The sequence below is a fragment of the Amphibalanus amphitrite genome, unplaced genomic scaffold (genome assembly GCF_019059575.1).
Source record: "Amphibalanus amphitrite isolate SeventyFive unplaced genomic scaffold, NRLGWU_Aamphi_draft 000761F_arrow, whole genome shotgun sequence".
NCBI classification, from domain to species: domain Eukaryota; kingdom Metazoa; phylum Arthropoda; class Thecostraca; order Balanomorpha; family Balanidae; genus Amphibalanus; species Amphibalanus amphitrite.
The window spans coordinates 210,398-226,920 of NW_024882255.1; the positions used below are offsets into that span (position 1 = coordinate 210,398).

Consider the following 16,523-nt stretch of genomic DNA (forward strand, 5'->3'; position numbering starts at 1 on the left):
TGGCCTTACGCAATAGCTTATGCATTATGCAATCACTGCCTGCCGCCCTTTGGATGTTATGTTTGTTGGTTTGAGGTTGTGGGTATGGGGCACTTTCGTGCAAGGGGTGGGCACTTCCATGCACCCCGCAAAGCTCGAGGAATTACCGGGCATTACCAGAAATTTACCAAAAGAACAGGCGCGTAACCACCACTGGGGACACTGGGGATCGGTCCCCAGTAACTTGTGGGTTACTGGGGACCGTCCCCAGTAAAACCAACGACCTTCTCAATTTGCTTGAATAGCAAAATATTGTCTCTAAATCGACGTGAAGAGTAATAGGTATGTAGTCAACGGAAGACAAAACTATGGATGTTTTGTTTAGGCCGCGCCCGAATGGGCCTCTCAGCCAACTTTGCCATGGCGGGGGGCCTTTTTGGCCACACCAGATTATCTCGGAAAGTAAGCAAGCTATAGAAAGACGCAGTAAAAAGCAACATATAGCTTGCTACAGGATCTTTCAGAATTATCTAGGAAATCTTTGATCAGGTCATCGCTGAGGTCACTGGAAGTCACCAAAGGTAAATTTTTACGAACTTTTGTTCCCGATTTTGACAGCTTTTCACACTGGCGGATCCAGGCTTGCGTTTTGGGGGGGGGGGGGGGCCAACTCATGCAGGAGCCAAACCTAGTGTATACCCCCAAATCCTGTTTTCTCATCGGATTTAGGCCACTTATTTTTCGTCACAGCCCTGACACTATGATTTTTTTTAACTAAAAAGAAAAATATATATAAATGGTAGCCCACCCGACCCATGCCTTTATATTACTTTGTAAACACTTACCATTGTTTTTATCGACCAGTTAAAGGGACCCTCCCACCTTAACATTAGATTTGAGCTGAGATAGCCAAAATGGGGTCCCTGGCTCACAATTACCGGTTTCGGCACGCACTCACAACATCGAGAAATGCCTTAAATCGGAAATATTGAATTTCAAAATTGCAGCATTTTGATTCAGAGGGGCTAATGCTTTTGGATACCCCTCTGAATGTGTGACGTCAGCGGAGATCTAATGATTTTTTAATATTTTACTAAAACGTTTGGTAGCATGCGGTGGTATAGGCTGCTTTGCGCGCAACAACTGCCGCACTTTCAAATAAAGTCGCTAGGAACAGCAGCGGATATCCCAAAAAGTAAACAAAAATAAAAGTCTAATCTCTTGAAAACCGGTGAATATTTTTCGATAAAATTTGGTAGATATTCGTTTTCGCCCTTTCTGAACCTAGCGACATCACTTTCATGCCAATTCATTAACTTTTTTGAAGGTGGGAGGGTCTCTTTAACCCGCTTCGAGTCAGTGCTTGGTCCCTTTGCGGGCCGGGAGGTGGTAAAACAGCCCTGTCTAACTCGGCTCCTGGGCCACGCCCTGATTGAACTATGTTTCATTATCGTTTGGGGGAGGGGAAAACGGGCCACTTTAGGCCTCTGGGAAGGGGGCATGGCCCTAAATGCCCCCTCCCTGGATCCGCCAGTGTAAGAAGAGACCATTGGAGCTGCAGTTGGGTACCTCAGACATCAGGGTACGCCCTCAGATGTATGTATAGGACTCGCATGGAGACCTTTTATGCTATAGTGTACTGAAAGGACCCAAAGGAGCCTGTCTATATGGGCTCCCGGAGATAGACGTGGGCCCTCAGGAGCCCGCCAGAGCCCCAATGAGGGATAAGTGAGGGATACCAAGTGCCTGCAATTGCATATTGCATGAGCCATAACGCCTTTACAAATCAATATATTATGCATCAGTGGCAGATCCAAGGGGGGCCACATGGGTCATGACCCCCTTGGTGCCCGGGGGCACCACAGGCCTGTCAGGGGCACCACCGGCCTAGTAGGGGCACCACCAGCCCGCCAGGGGCACCACAGGCCTAGCAAGGGCACCACGGGCCTGTGAGGGGCCCCACAGGCTTGTCAGGGGCACCCCAGGTCTGTCAGGGACACCAGAGACCTGCCAGGGGCGCCGCCGGCCTCGCAGGGGCACCATGGGCCTGTCAGGGACACCAGAGGCCTAGCAGGGGTACCACAGGCCTTACAGGGGCACCACCGGCCTTGCAGGGGCACCTTGGGCCTGTCAGGGGCACCACAGTCCTGTCAGGGCCCAGGGGCACCAGCGGCCTAGCAGGGGCACCTCAGGCCTGCCAGGGGCACCACCGGTCTAGCAGGGGCACCATGAGCGCTCAATTTTTTGAGCTTTTCCCCCTTGTGCGTGGGACTGAAACACCGCCAACTACCAGCCGCCGCGCCATAAACACGTGCCAACAACAGTCTTTTTTTTTAAGGTCGACTCCGCTCGCGCAACTTTTGACTGACCCTCACTGCTACTATATTGCTTCCATATTATGCTGTGGAAAGCTTTACTTCACCAAGTGGCTAAAAACCTCCATCAAGGTATATTTTCGTAGCAATTTTTCTGGCGTTTTGGGGGGCCAAACAGGCCACTTTAGGCCTTTGGGGGGGGGGCCATGGCCCCCGTGGCCCCCCCCCCCCCTGGATCCGCCAGTGGCTTTTCACACATCGGCACATATACGTAAGTCGGGAACCAATAGAGCTGCAGTGCTGCGGGAAATCGCATTCGATAGCTCTTTCAAAGGTCTTTATGAATAATGCTCTCAGATTTGACCTAAGGTCAACGGTTTAGCCTCCAGAGGCAAAAACTATCAAAAGTTGGCGTTTTTGCGGAAACGGTTTTTGTATCATAACTTTTGACTCCAAGCTTGTATGACGCTGATTTTACCGGCATTGCGTTTGTCTCGTCGAGACGCATCTAATGAACATTGAAACTTTTTATGTAGTGAGGTCACTTGACCTGACCTGGTGACCTGACCTTAAGAGAGCTGGGTCTGAAATTTTCACAACCTATGTAGAAAAGATGAATGAAAAGGTGTGCCAAAAACGGCGGCGGGAAGCGCCGCCGTTTTTGAGATATTCGCGAAAAACCGTAGTTAACCCCGTAAACCCCCCAGCGTAAAACCGTAGTAAACCCCACCGTAAACCCCCCAGCAGGGCGCGGGTTTTAAAATCGTGATTCGAAGTGATATACCGATAATGTTATCAACCAAAGTTGCGCATACTTGGCCATTGCGTTTGGACGTAGGTAATTAATAAGACCAGTTATAGGGGAAGGTGGGGTAAGACGGACCAGCTAAGGTTTGAGGCCGCATATCTTGCTACACTGCTCTCGTAATTCATATTATTTATAGTCTTCGGAATGCTCAATCCTTCCTCTGTTGATATGTGTAAAGACTAAATTTCAAATTAAAGACATCTAGGTGGTGGATGCTCTTAAAGAGGGACATGTCAAAAACTCAGACAAGAAAAAACGTGGGGTAAGACGGACCACCCAGCAGTGCCTGCTATCCGTTCATGTGTGTTACACTTCTGCTCTGTACTCTTGTAAGAAAAAGTAACCAGAATGGTAAAATAACAAAATGAGCCTTTATTCTTTACTCATGTGTGATGGAAGTGCAGCTAAAAGCTGGGAACATGTGTGTTGATTGTCGTTTGGCATGAATGCATGCTAACTGAGCAGTGAGCACTTGCATGCATGGCTCACATGCAACAAAGACTCCTTCCTGAAAAATTAGCTTACTTAAACTTGTGTCAATGTTTTGGAAAAGAACTTTCCATATGCAGGGTACAATGGACCACCACAGGGTAAGATGGACCACAGTGGTCCGTCTTGCCCCAAATCTAAATTCTGTCATTATCATGACGTATATGTCAAATAGCCCAACATTGCAAAACTTTGCCTTTCCTTAAGTGTGACTATAACTAAGTTTATAACTTTGTTCTTCACAGTTAAGTGCAAAATAGAAACTAATCATGCAAGAAAGGCGCCGTAATTGAATCACCCGTAGACCTCTGATATTAGATCGGTTTGACGAAAAACAACATTTTTCTCAATAACTCAAAAGCTATGCATCCTAGTAGCATGAGCTCAAGGTGGCCATTGTTACGAAGGAAAACAAACATAGTGAGTGCATAAAGCAGTAGATACCAGCAGCGGTTCAGCCGGGAGGGCTGGTGGTCCGTCTTGCCCCGCTGGGCCGTCTTACCCCACCTTCCCCTAAACGGCACCTGCTCAATAAATCAATCATACCTGGGCGGAGACCAGATAAGTAGCATTGTGAGAAAGGAATTTAAGAGGCTCTTGCGACCAAGAATCACTCAAAACACCATGTAATTAATGAGCGACATGCATTACCTTCCGCGAATACACATCACCGCAGTTCAAAGCGTATGCCCAGGCACTTTGGCTGCGCATGTGCAACGGGAGAGGAAGGGGGGGGGGGAAGCTATACAGCTGAAAACACTTTGGAAGAACGTTAAGAACGTACAGGGGTATTTAGACCCCTGTGGGGTAAAATGTTATGCCACCTTTTTTCAGAACCCCCATGGTTCTTCACGTAGACGGCTTTGCATTCTCATGAAAAGAATCCACACGATTCTTCCAAAGACTCTTATGAGGTTTAGGGTTTATAATAAGAGCGTTCCTAGCACCTAGATAAGAACCCCAAAGGGTCTGTGAAGAAGTCCCTGAGGTTTATAGGGAAACCACCATGTGTTCTGAATATCAGTTGTAGAACCCTTTCAGTTCTATTGCAATACCGCAAAATCCCCGTTCATTCGTCTATTGAACCTCCCATGCATGGCTTTCGACCTGCGCCGTCACATCTGCTGCGCAAACACAGTATTTGATACTCCTTAAAATGTATTACCTTCCTCTTTACTCTGAGCAATCAGCCTGCAAGTCTCCAGTCACGAACAACCAGCCCGCAACCAGCCCATGCGATCAGCCCGCAACCAGCCCGCATTCAGCCTGCGATCAGCCCGCAATCAGCCTGCAAGAACGCTTTCCCCTCGGCCGTGTCACTTGCCTTACACATCCAAGCCAAAGAACTCCAGAGCCTTTCGGGCATGTTTAATTATTCAGGTTGATTCCTTCACGCTCAGGGTTGCTTTCTGTACAAATATGAACACATTTTTAGCTTTAGCAAATGGATGTTTTCCCAAACACAGTATGCGGTATCGCCCAAGTCAGCAGCCGGGTGGCGATATCGCATTCTCCCAAATCACATACAGTTTCTCCTTGGCCACCAACAACTTCAAGCCAGCGTTTTCGACGATGTCGACGTCTCCGCGCGCCAGGACGCTCTCCTCAGACTCCAGGGCCTCAATCAGAGCGGAGATGGCCTCGTCTCCTAGAATGAAGAGTCGGGCGGATGCGTTATTCAACAGACAGGGAGTAAAGAAACTTAGATTGACTTCAGAGACCATGAGCCTACTCCAAAAATAAAATAATTCACTTAACATATAAAGTGCAGCTAGATAAAATATTGCACTAATCAGCAAGAACATATGTTTATTAAAACCAGCCAAATTTATACCTAAATCAGTTGACCCCAAAATGGCAAGCTGATTCTATTCCTGATTTGTCTTAAGACAAATCAGGTAAGACACATGACATTTGTCTTAAGACAAATGTCATGTGGTATTTAGACAAATCTTCCAAATGAATTCATTTGGAAGATTTGTCTAAATACCACATGCATAATTTAAGCTATGGGGCATTTATACCACATATAAACACTTACTGCATTGATTGGTCTTGCATATGAATTTTCTTCACCCAATGCATTCATCCATGCATTTGAAAGAGCGTTGTGATATTGCTTATCATTGTCAATCACAAGTAATGTAAATAATACACAACACTTGACAAGCCAAAAATTAACCTTATTTCAGTTCTTCAATATTCGATTACTTGCCATTCACCCAATCTTGCACCAGCCGCTCGTCACTGCACCAAGCGTGATCCAACGCGATCGAAAAAATGGCGATCGGTTCCGGTGGACGCTAGAACGTGGTACCGCGGGCGTGGTCTTGATGAAAACCATTACACTGATTAAACCACAGCCCATTCTTCTTAAACCCGATGCTAGTTCGTGCAAAACCTTCAAAGAGTTTATATTTCGCGCGCTTTGTGTGACGTACCTAATATCACGTGACTAGGGAGAACGAAGAAGAACCGGTGTTGGTCGAGTTGAAGCCCCCTGGGGCCGCTAAGACTGCACGCGAAGAAGCAGCACGTGTCTTCGGTCTATGTGAAACACTGTGTGTGTTCTTCATGAACCAGACGTTCTGCTTCGCCTCTAAGCCAGTTTACCCTAATACCCAAAAAACCGAAGTGTGGAATATTTTAAGATGCTTTTGCATTGCGTTCTTTCAACTTGTTTTCAGTGTACGGGGACCCGCAGTTGCTACTGTACACGAACCCCAACGGTCTAACCGTCTGTCCTGTCCAGTAACAACCGATAACATTGATATCGACTGCTGGTCCCTGTACAAGAGCAGCTGAGGTTTCCTGTGAGTACCCTCTGACAGCTTATCGTTGTTCCCTGTGAGGGTGCTGGGACAATTTACTCAGGGTCGCTGTACAGTAGCAACTGCGGGTCCCTGTACCTATATATCAAATGTGTCTGTATCTCGAAGGTTATAAGCCGGAATATGGATTATGCATAACAGGTTGAATAATGATGTTAGCAATAAACCGATTGATTTATGCAAAAAGAAAACATAATACAAAATGTGTTTTAAAACAAACAAAACTTCGTTTCACAGAACGTTGATCACGAAAAATATATTTAATTAATCGGTACAAATATGGGTAGCTGATTAACCTTCGCATGTGTAGGGGGGTCGGATGGACCCACCCCCCATGGTTTTTCGCAAATAACTCGCGTAAAAAGCGGCCGATCGCGACGAAACTTTCAGTACCCTCACATTGATCAATTTCACACCTACCCTGAAAATTTCATGACCCTGACCCAAATGACCTTTGACCTGTGACCTCTTTTCCGAGACCATGTTTGGCCGGAATCGCGATTCTGCGTATGTCGGCTCGCATTAGCCGCGCGTTTGCAAGCTTTTCGTGGTTTCAAACGTTCAAACATGTGATTTGATGTTGCTTCCATGCATTAGGGTGGGTGTCAAGGTCACCTGAAGGTCAGGTCAGGTCATTGACCTTTGGTGACCTCGGGTGACCTCGGTTTACTTTTCCGAGCTGTACATGTTTCTAGGCTAGTTTTTGGAGCTGAATTCGAATTTAGCAACCATTTGAACATTTACGAAGTAGTTTTGGTGCCTTCGTAACATGTTACGAAGCTGTCAGAGGCGGTTGACACGTACGACGAATTCCCGTCACGACGCCTACTAGTTGACCTGACCTGACCTGACCCGACCTGGTGTAAATGCTTAAAGACATCATCTGTGATCAAAACTAACACGATATTCGTGATCAGGACCCCGAAAAACCTCTTAGCAGCCACACTTTACGACTTTCTAACAGGTCCCGATTTTCCCGACTTTGGGTCATTGACCTGACCTGGAAGGTCAACCAATGACCTAGGACCTTAAAATTAGGTATCATCGGCTTCCTCTAGTCACGGGCAACACGCTCGTTTTTTCCGCGAAGCTCTAGCTCGATCAGGGGCCAAACGGCAAGGGGGGGTCCAACCGACCCCCCCCCCCCTACACATTAGAAGCTGGCAAACGCCGCACACATGCGAGGGTTAAAGCACACGGTAGACGATTTATAGAAAACATAGGTATTTGTTCCGACATATAGGTACTACTACCGGTCATAAAATGATGTTAGTGCCTACACCAGTGATGAGGTTTATGCAAAAACTTGGTGTGCTTTCAACATATTAACCCGCGCCGGGCCGGTGCTCTGAGATTCCGCGCCGGGCCGGAGGGGGGGGGTGTCTGAACACCCCTCCCTTCTAACTCGGCTCCTGGGCCACGTAGCGACACGCGGTAAGCGGCAATCGAAAGAACGTCCAAAATAAGGACGAAAACACTTCGGTCATTTTTTGGGTCAGGTCAAAGGTCAGGTCACCAGAGGTCACCAAAGGTCAAATGTTCACTATTTCAACATTTTGGAAACTGCCAACGGCTATCTCAGGAAATGATACATAGAGCTACAGCGCCGCGGAAAAGCGCATTCGATAGCCCTTTTACAGACCTTTCTGAGTAATGTTCTCAGATTTGACCTCAGGTCAACGGTTTAGCCTCCAGAGGGCAAAAACTCCAAAAATAACCGTTTTTACGAAAAACGTTTTTTCGGCAATAACTATTGACTCAAAAAAGCCATGACATTACTTTTGCCACCATCGTGTTCCTCTCGTCGGGACGCGTCGAATTAACTATAATTTGACCTTGAAAAGTCAACTTGAAAATTTGACCTCAGGTCAAGGTCATGACCTGACCGGAAAAGGTCGTGTTGCATATCAGTCGATCCGCAACGTCGAGCCGAACACATCTAAGGCGTTTTCAGCGCTCTAGCACGTCTCTATCAGAAGTTATTAGCGAAAAACTGTTAGATTTTGTTTGTGACCTGAGATGACCTCGGGGACATAACGAGGGGTCACAATTGCCATTTTCCGGCTCAGTGTGTCCATTTTGCCTACATCTCGATGTTTGAGAGTGTCTAGAATAGCGTTCGTGCAAAACAGACGCTTTTCAATTTTCTCCCATTGACTTAAAATGGAGAGGTCGCAAAATTGACCTGACCTTAGGTCACCGATATCAAAATTCCGAGATATACATTTTATAGATAATGTTGCTCTTATCAATCTCTGAAAGTTTCAAGGCAATCGATCAATCGGTGTAGCTATGACGAGCATTCTTATTTTTTCTGAGGTGAGGTCACTTGGCGTGACCTGGTGACCTGACCTAAGGTGACCTGGGTCTGAAATTTTCACAACATGTGCGGAAAAGATGCACGAACAGGTGTGCCAAAAACGGCGGCGCATCTGCGAAAAACCATAGGGGGGGGTGTTCAAACACCCCCCCCCCCCCCCCCCGGCCCGGCGCGGGTTAAATATTCATTCGCATTAATTATTTGCATCGTTCACCGGAATACCAACTGGAAAGGACAATATAGCTATATAACATAAGTCAACACCAAATTGGCAATTAAAATCCACAAAATTCTCATTTGTTCGGTATTGCTGTTCTTTATGCAGCGTCTGTATCTCTTCTAAAAACTATTTTATCCCGAACAGCGTATTGACTTGACTTTTAAGGAACAAATAGACAATGAAGTCTCATGCCAAGCTATATACCTATTTTAAAAGGATTAAAAAACTCTCTTGAAGCCTGAACGTATTGATGCTGTTTTTATGTTAACCCTCGCCCGTAAACGGCGATCTGCCACCTTCGCCCATGCAGGGGGGGGGGTTGGTGCGACCCCCCCCCCCCTTGGCGTTTGAAAACGGAGCGTCGTAGAGCTTAGCGGAAAGGACCAACGGATTGCTCTCGCCGAGATCTCGCGATTGGTGGTATATTTTTTGGTCCTAGGTCAACATTTGACCTACTTTTGACCGGTCAAATGTCAAATTTTCGGAAAAATAGACTTTTTCAACTTTCCGCGGCGATTGCGGCAAAACGGTGGGAGATATCGACTTGAAACCTTCACTATCGTGTTTCTTGATCAATTCTCTATCGTTTGGTATGTATTATTTCGTTTCCCTAGCTCTAAAAATGGCGCGTTGGGAGCGCCGGAAGTCGGCAAGGTCACAGTCGGCGGCAGAAATTCGAAAAATCAAAATTTAAATTTTTGAAATCTGATTGTATTTTTGGATTTGGGAGGTCCATTTGCTCCCTATAGAAGCTAATATTGCTGCATATTCCCATTGAGGTGACAAGAATTAGCAAAATAGTGGTTCGGGCGCTTTTCAAAAATAGTACCGGACGCTGTTCCTCTTGTGACGTCATAGCTCCGTGACCTGACCTGACCCGGTCAAGTTTCTTATACCATATGATAGCCAATACTTGCCCCAACATGCATGGGAAGTTTCATCACGATCCATCAACCGATGTCCGTACCACCGGCAGGAAACCTCGGGCGTTGGCACTCAGTTTGTGAAAATCCGGCCGGAGGCTGTTCCCTTTGTGACGTCATAACTCCGTGACCTGACATGACCCGGTCAAATTTTTTTTTATCAAAAGATGCGCAAGGTTTGCCCCATAAGGTACTCAAAATTTGGCGGCGCTGCGCGCCGCCGTTTTTGCACTATTTCCGAAAAGCCTCAGGGGGGGGTGCACCAACCCCCCCCCCTACATGGGCGAGGGTTAATATGAATTTTACAACAAAAAAACTTCGTTAACTTTTGCCTCAAATGCTAACAAAACCCTGCAGCTGAGGAACTATCGCCTTAACTTTTCCGTCCTCAGGCATTTACGTAGACATGCGGGGGAAAAGTTTTTATCAAACTGAGGTTCTGCAAGGATCTATAATAAAAGCTGATGAAATAGATAACGTTGCAGGCTTCGACTTAAACTGGTTTTCCTACCAAAACCATTTCTTAATGGATTCTCAAAAAAGCAAAAGATGATCATACGACTATGCATGATAACGTTTCTTAATTCCTCGAAGACACATCTCACGGACTAGACTAATTGTAAAATAGCTGGGTAAGTTGACATGGCTAGCCATTGTGCTAGGTGGCATTCATTTCTGCCTTTTACTAATAGAATGGTATGCTGCAAGATAACTGATAAGTCGCATTCCTGAGTCTAATTTTACACAACACAGGCATGCGGGCTGCAGCCGAGACTATAACTGCTTCCTTAGCTTACGTCGCAAATGCCATGCCGGGAGGGGGTGCATTTTTAGGTGGTTGGGTGTTTTTAGAAGATGCGGGCATGTCCGGTCATATGCTCGTTTATACGTCCCCCCCCCCCTTCCCTCCACAGCTAGAGGATACACAGCCCAAGCTCAGAGCTGAGGGAGTGCCATTTATTTTTAATTTATTAGTTTATTTTCATAATCATCAACGGGTCGGTGCAACCCAATTATAGATGAAGTCATATTTCTGCAAGAACCTGTCTCAGGACTCAGATATGGCAAAAAGTGATTATCTTGAGCGTTGATCATTGTGCAAACTCCCAACACTTTTTAATATTTTAATTTTAAATCAATTTTTTAGTTTAGAGGTTCATAACGGCGTAGGTAGAGCTAGGCACGTAACTACCTGTAACACTTCACCTACGCAGCATATACCAATACAACTCTGGTGCAAAAGTTAAGAGGTGTTTGGCATACCCACCTCTACTCTACCTATACCGGTACCTTGTAGTTAAATCTCTTTTGGTGTCGAAGCTAGTACACGTCTTAACAGCTCTACCGAATCCGAGTGAGTCAACAATTAAGGATTTAAATAGTATTTTGTTCCGCTTTATATGGAACGAGGGACCAGACAAAGTAAAGAGAACCACATTAGTTAAAGACTACCATGAAGGGGGGCTAAAAATGATTGACATTCACTCCTTTTTAGTGAGCCTAAAAACATCCTGGCTCAAAAGACTGTACTGGGCATCTGCTAATGTCACCTGGGCAAATCTGGCACGAGAAAAACTGCCCGTGCTTGAAGATCTGGTATGTTTTAGCTCTTTAAAACTCGCGCAAATCGCCAAGAATTTGAATAACAACTTTTGGAAAGAAGTTGTTCTAGCGTGGGCGAGCTTCAGTAAAGCGTACAAACCCAACGACAAAGAAATACTCACAGACCGGCCCCCGGTCAACAGACATGGTAGCCCAAATCTAGTCGGATATGAAAATTATTCTAAATCCATAGACTTTAATGCTAAATTGACTATAATTGAGAAGGTTTTATGAAGATACATGACCAGATACAGAAAAAAGCGAGATGCTATCTTGTAGATTAAATCGTCTACTATCTGCGACTTTTGAAGTGGTTTTCAATCTGAGGTACAGAAATCGTGTTCCCAAGAGACTGAAAGTAGCCATGCTTTACATTAGACCCAATGGCAAAAATTCGGAATCTGACGAAATTGGCCATTTTTACGTCTGATTTATGAAAATTCTGGACAGGATATATAAAAACCCGAGATGCTATCAGGTGGGAAATTTCGTTTTCTATTACCGCCTTTTGAAGTGTTTTTCGATCTGAGACCGGCAAATCGTGTTCCCAAGAGACTGAAAGTAACCCTGTTCTACAGCAAGACAATGGCAGAGTTCTAATATTTGATGGAAGATATCTTAGGTGGTAATAACCTTACTACTAATTGCAATGCTTCATTGGAAAGCTCAACACTGGCACTATCATCGGTCTTTGCATTGCTATTTCACAGAACAACAAGAAATAACGTTTTGAAGCCTTTGCATATTGACTTACTTTTCATCGACGGGCTCGATCCCCATCACCACCAACAATTTTCCGGGAAGTCAGGATTTTGCAGATATTTAAGGAGAATTGCAGAGCTGTGTTAATACTACGACACTTAAATACACATTTTAAGAAAACTGCTTTCTTTCTTAGCATGAGTTAGTTCTCAGAAACAGCAACATGTCGATATAATGAGGAAAAACAAGTGCAAATGATCACGCAAGAGAGTATCCTTAGCTCCCTAGCAACCACCTAGCAACGTAAGACAAAATAGTAAACAACTCCTGTTGATGTGAGGTACTCAGCCTTGGAAGCACACTAGACGGTCACCATACTGGGCTTCATACTGAATTTTGCATACCAGAATGGATGTTTCCAACTAAAATTATTTTTTCACGAAATTTATCTTTGTTGCCCTACTATTTTTCGTAAAACCGAGATAAACAAACTTCATGATATCAAAAATAATATTGTGATAATGAAAATCGCCATATAAAACAAAATAATTGCTGAGATCATGCCTACTAAACTTGGTCCTACCCCCTAATTCAATATACCCTGCTCACAGACTATATTTGGTTCTCTGACAGTACTAAATTTAAGAAGTCTATTGTGAGGGAGTGGAATGAAAAAGGGATTCGATTTGTATCAGATTTTTTCAACGCTGGTGATGGGTCATTACGTAGTAAGGATCATCTGACATCAGCATTTAAAATAAAAATGACCTTTCTATGTTATGCTTCTATTGTCAGAAGTTTACCATCTAGCATCGCGAGTAATTCCATAAATAGGGATAAAGAAATTGCACACCCCATCCTTCCGTACAAAATAGCTTTATTGTCCACCAAAACTCAACTGAACCAAATAGTATACGCTACGTTGGTAAAAGCCATAAAAACAAGACGAAGCTCAGAATTATCCAAGTTAGAGCGCAAGTGGAACAGAGACGTTGGGCAAATGTTTCTCGGCTCACTCTGGGATGTACGGTCTGCCACGCGTAATAGCTATCTGCAGACCCTACACTATAGAATTGTTAATCGCATTATTGCTATAACAAATTCCTTTTTATGCCGCATTGGTAAGACCGATGACGCTTCATGTGCTCTCTGCGGATGCGATATGGAATCTTTAATGCACGCATTTTACAGTTGCGATATCGTACAAAGCTTCATTAGCGAATTGAAAAGTCACGTGCATGAAAAGTATAGCATAACGTTAGTTACTACGGCAGGCCGCTGGTTTTTCCCGCGACACGACTTAGAATCTAGCATTAACATATTGATAAAAACAGTAGCCAAGCATACAATCGTACGCTCAAAGACCTTAAAGCGCCCCCCAAATATTCACCTTTTCACTTCCTTACTAGCAGCTGAAGCATTAAAAGAAAAAGGAGCAGCCCTGAGGAGTCGATGCTATAACAAATTTGAGAATAAATGGGGGAACGTCATTAACATATTACAAGACTCAGACACACCATCAACCAACTGAGCCTCTTTCCCATCACTCCGGGTTCAAGCTGACGTGCTGCCGCCGCCGTCGATGCTGCTGCCGCCGCCGGATGGGGCCAGCTGCCGCTCCCGTACCCTCCGTCCCGTCCTGGCCGCCGCTGTCGGGCCGTCGGGCCTGTGCCGCCGCTGCGCCTGTGGTTGTGCTCTGTGCCGCGATGGTGACCGTGTCGGTGTCCGCCGCCATCGCAACCCGTTTTTCGTGCCGCCGCCGCTGTTTAGGTTGTGCTCATGTGGGTACTGTATGATTTTTATGCGCGTTTTGTCCTTTCTTTTGTCTTTTTTCATCCTTTGTTTTTCTTTCCCATTTACTTGGCCGCCCTGAGGCAACAATCGCCTATGCGTGTGTACGTACGCGTGTGTGTGTACTGTGTACACTACAGAATCCTCGCCTCAGACGGAAGCACTTGCCGCGCGCTCCACAAATGGCAAATCTGGGCAACTTGCGTGTGCCGTTCTTTGTGACAGATGCCGTTGCCTGCGGTGCAGTTTTGCGAAGTCTGATTGTGAGCGCGCCTATATAATGTAAAATATACATGGAAAAAAAAAATACCGGTACCTATATACCTCTAAACCACAAAGTCGATTTGACGAGAGACGCACAATACCAGGTTCTTAACTTCGTGCTACTGAAAGCCCGATTTCAAGTGTTTGACCTGACCTTGACACGACCCGTGAGTTCGAAGTTCAACTTTAAAGTAGGTAGGTACTCATCAAAAGCGTCTCGTCGCGTTCTCTCGCTGGGGTTATTAGCGGGGGGGCGTTAAGCCCCCCCCCCCCCGGCAAGTGGTGGGTGACGAAATACCCCAGCAAAGTTGCTGGGGTATTTCGTCAGTTCTGTCTGGTTCGACAGTTCTGTCGGATCAATATTTCTTGGAAAGTGATAAAGATACGACATCGAAACCTCGGATATGTCAATGCCATATGTATTTTCAGTTAATAGTGAGAATTTTATGCAATTGGGTGACTTCGGTGAAGCTCTTTTTGAGCCGTTCGTGTTTCTGATATGCCATGTAAAAATTGCTTTTTTACTCACGTAGACAAAATATTTAAAATAACAACACATGTACTGGTTCCATTCAGGTGTCCTATTTTTCTTTTCTTTTTAGACACCATAGGCGTAGGAACGTTTTCGAAAGTGGGGGGGCCAGGGTCCCAGAGGTCCAAAACCTGACCTACCCCCAAAATCCGATTTCTCCTCGGATTTCGGCCACTTTGTTTTCGCAAACATGCTCAGAGGTAAAAAAAAAATCGAGACAAAAAAAAAGAAAAAAATTGGTTGAAATTTCAGGGAGTCTCCCGTCCATAAACTCAAACTGATGGACGCGTTCCCCTGTCCTCCGCAGCCGTTGGCACCCATGCAAATTCCAGAGGCATCCAGCAACTTTTTCATTACGAGCAAGCGTGAAACGTGCAAAGCGAGTCTTTTCAATATACCTATAAAAATCAGCATGAACGGCCCAGCTAGGCTCAGCCAGGCCTATAACGTTTTTAAGAGGTTTTATATCAGCGACCACTGCAACTGGGCTGATTGACTATCACTTATCAGAGGCCGGTGTGGGACTTTTACACTGTAAACTCATTTCAACAAACGTTTGTTACTTTTACAAGGAAAATTATTTAGCGCAAATCCCCGCACCCTTTGCCATGTCATCGAACGACCCTATTGTTTGTCATGGTAGTTTTTCTTACAACCCACTCACATGTAGTTCGTTAGACTAGCTACCAAAGTTTGCTTTGTCATTGTTGTGTGAACGACTGTTTTCCTAGTTATAATCATGCGGCTACCAGGTAAAGACCTGCGCATGTTTGCATTTAACAGGGCTGATCCGTGTACTTGTTATGTCAAATCAATGCAAATCCTAGTTAGCATAGTAATGTCTACGTGCAGCAAACCTGTACTTGTAAGCAATCTACTAGTCTCAGGTTTGTAACGTTTTACAAAGACCTCCCTTGCATTCGTCAGTTTTCTCCACAAATCGCAGGTCACCGCTCTGCAGTCTCATTATTACAGCAAAACAGCATTACTGAAAGTAAGTCATGTATTTAAAATGGTACATACACATTACACACACAATGGTGATAACACTCATGACCCAAGGGGCAAGGGCAATAACGCATGCGAAAAAGCAATGAGCGTCATCACTTACCGAGTACACTGTACCCATTCAAATCTAAGGGGCATTCAAATTCATTAGCCCCTTGGAATTCAGGTGCTTTTTCATTTTTAGAATTCTTGAGTTTCTGCAGTTTGCTGTCTTAAGTGTAGCGACCATTGCTTGCAAGCTGGAGCTTTTGCTCCTGATGAAAGCCTGAAAGAAAGCATCGCTATATTATGGCATATGCAGAACAATATGGCCTGGAGCAGAACACATTGTGCTTGCTTCCATACATCACGCACTTATTTAGCAAATTTCTCTGATTCAATCCGCATTACTATCAGTTGAAAGACATACATTTCATTAAAAAATGACAAAAACGACCGAACACTGTTATCACCTACCATTTTCACGGAAGTGCGCAGGAGGCCACATCACTGCACGGCGGTTGGCGCGCAACTGAAACTTTCAAAATGAAACGGCCGGAAACGTTTTTGGCGCCACCTATATAACAAGTAACAGCTTTGTATATGTTACTACTAACACGTCTAACTAGCGTAACTAAGTCCGTGTTGCAAAGGTGTAGCTGATACCTTTGACAAGGACATAGATTACATAAGTATGTATCAGTATTGTTGCAATGGTGTAGCTGGTTCTTTCGACAAGGATATAAATTACAAATCACAA

At 45.0% G+C, this 16,523-nt stretch overlaps 1 protein-coding gene across 1 annotated transcript in view; it reads left to right on the top strand.

Moving 5' to 3' along the window:
* Window positions 1-16,523, top strand: part of LOC122365761 — a 120,088-nt gene that overhangs the window by 240 nt on the left and 103,325 nt on the right. The gene's annotated exons all lie outside the window — the stretch shown is intronic.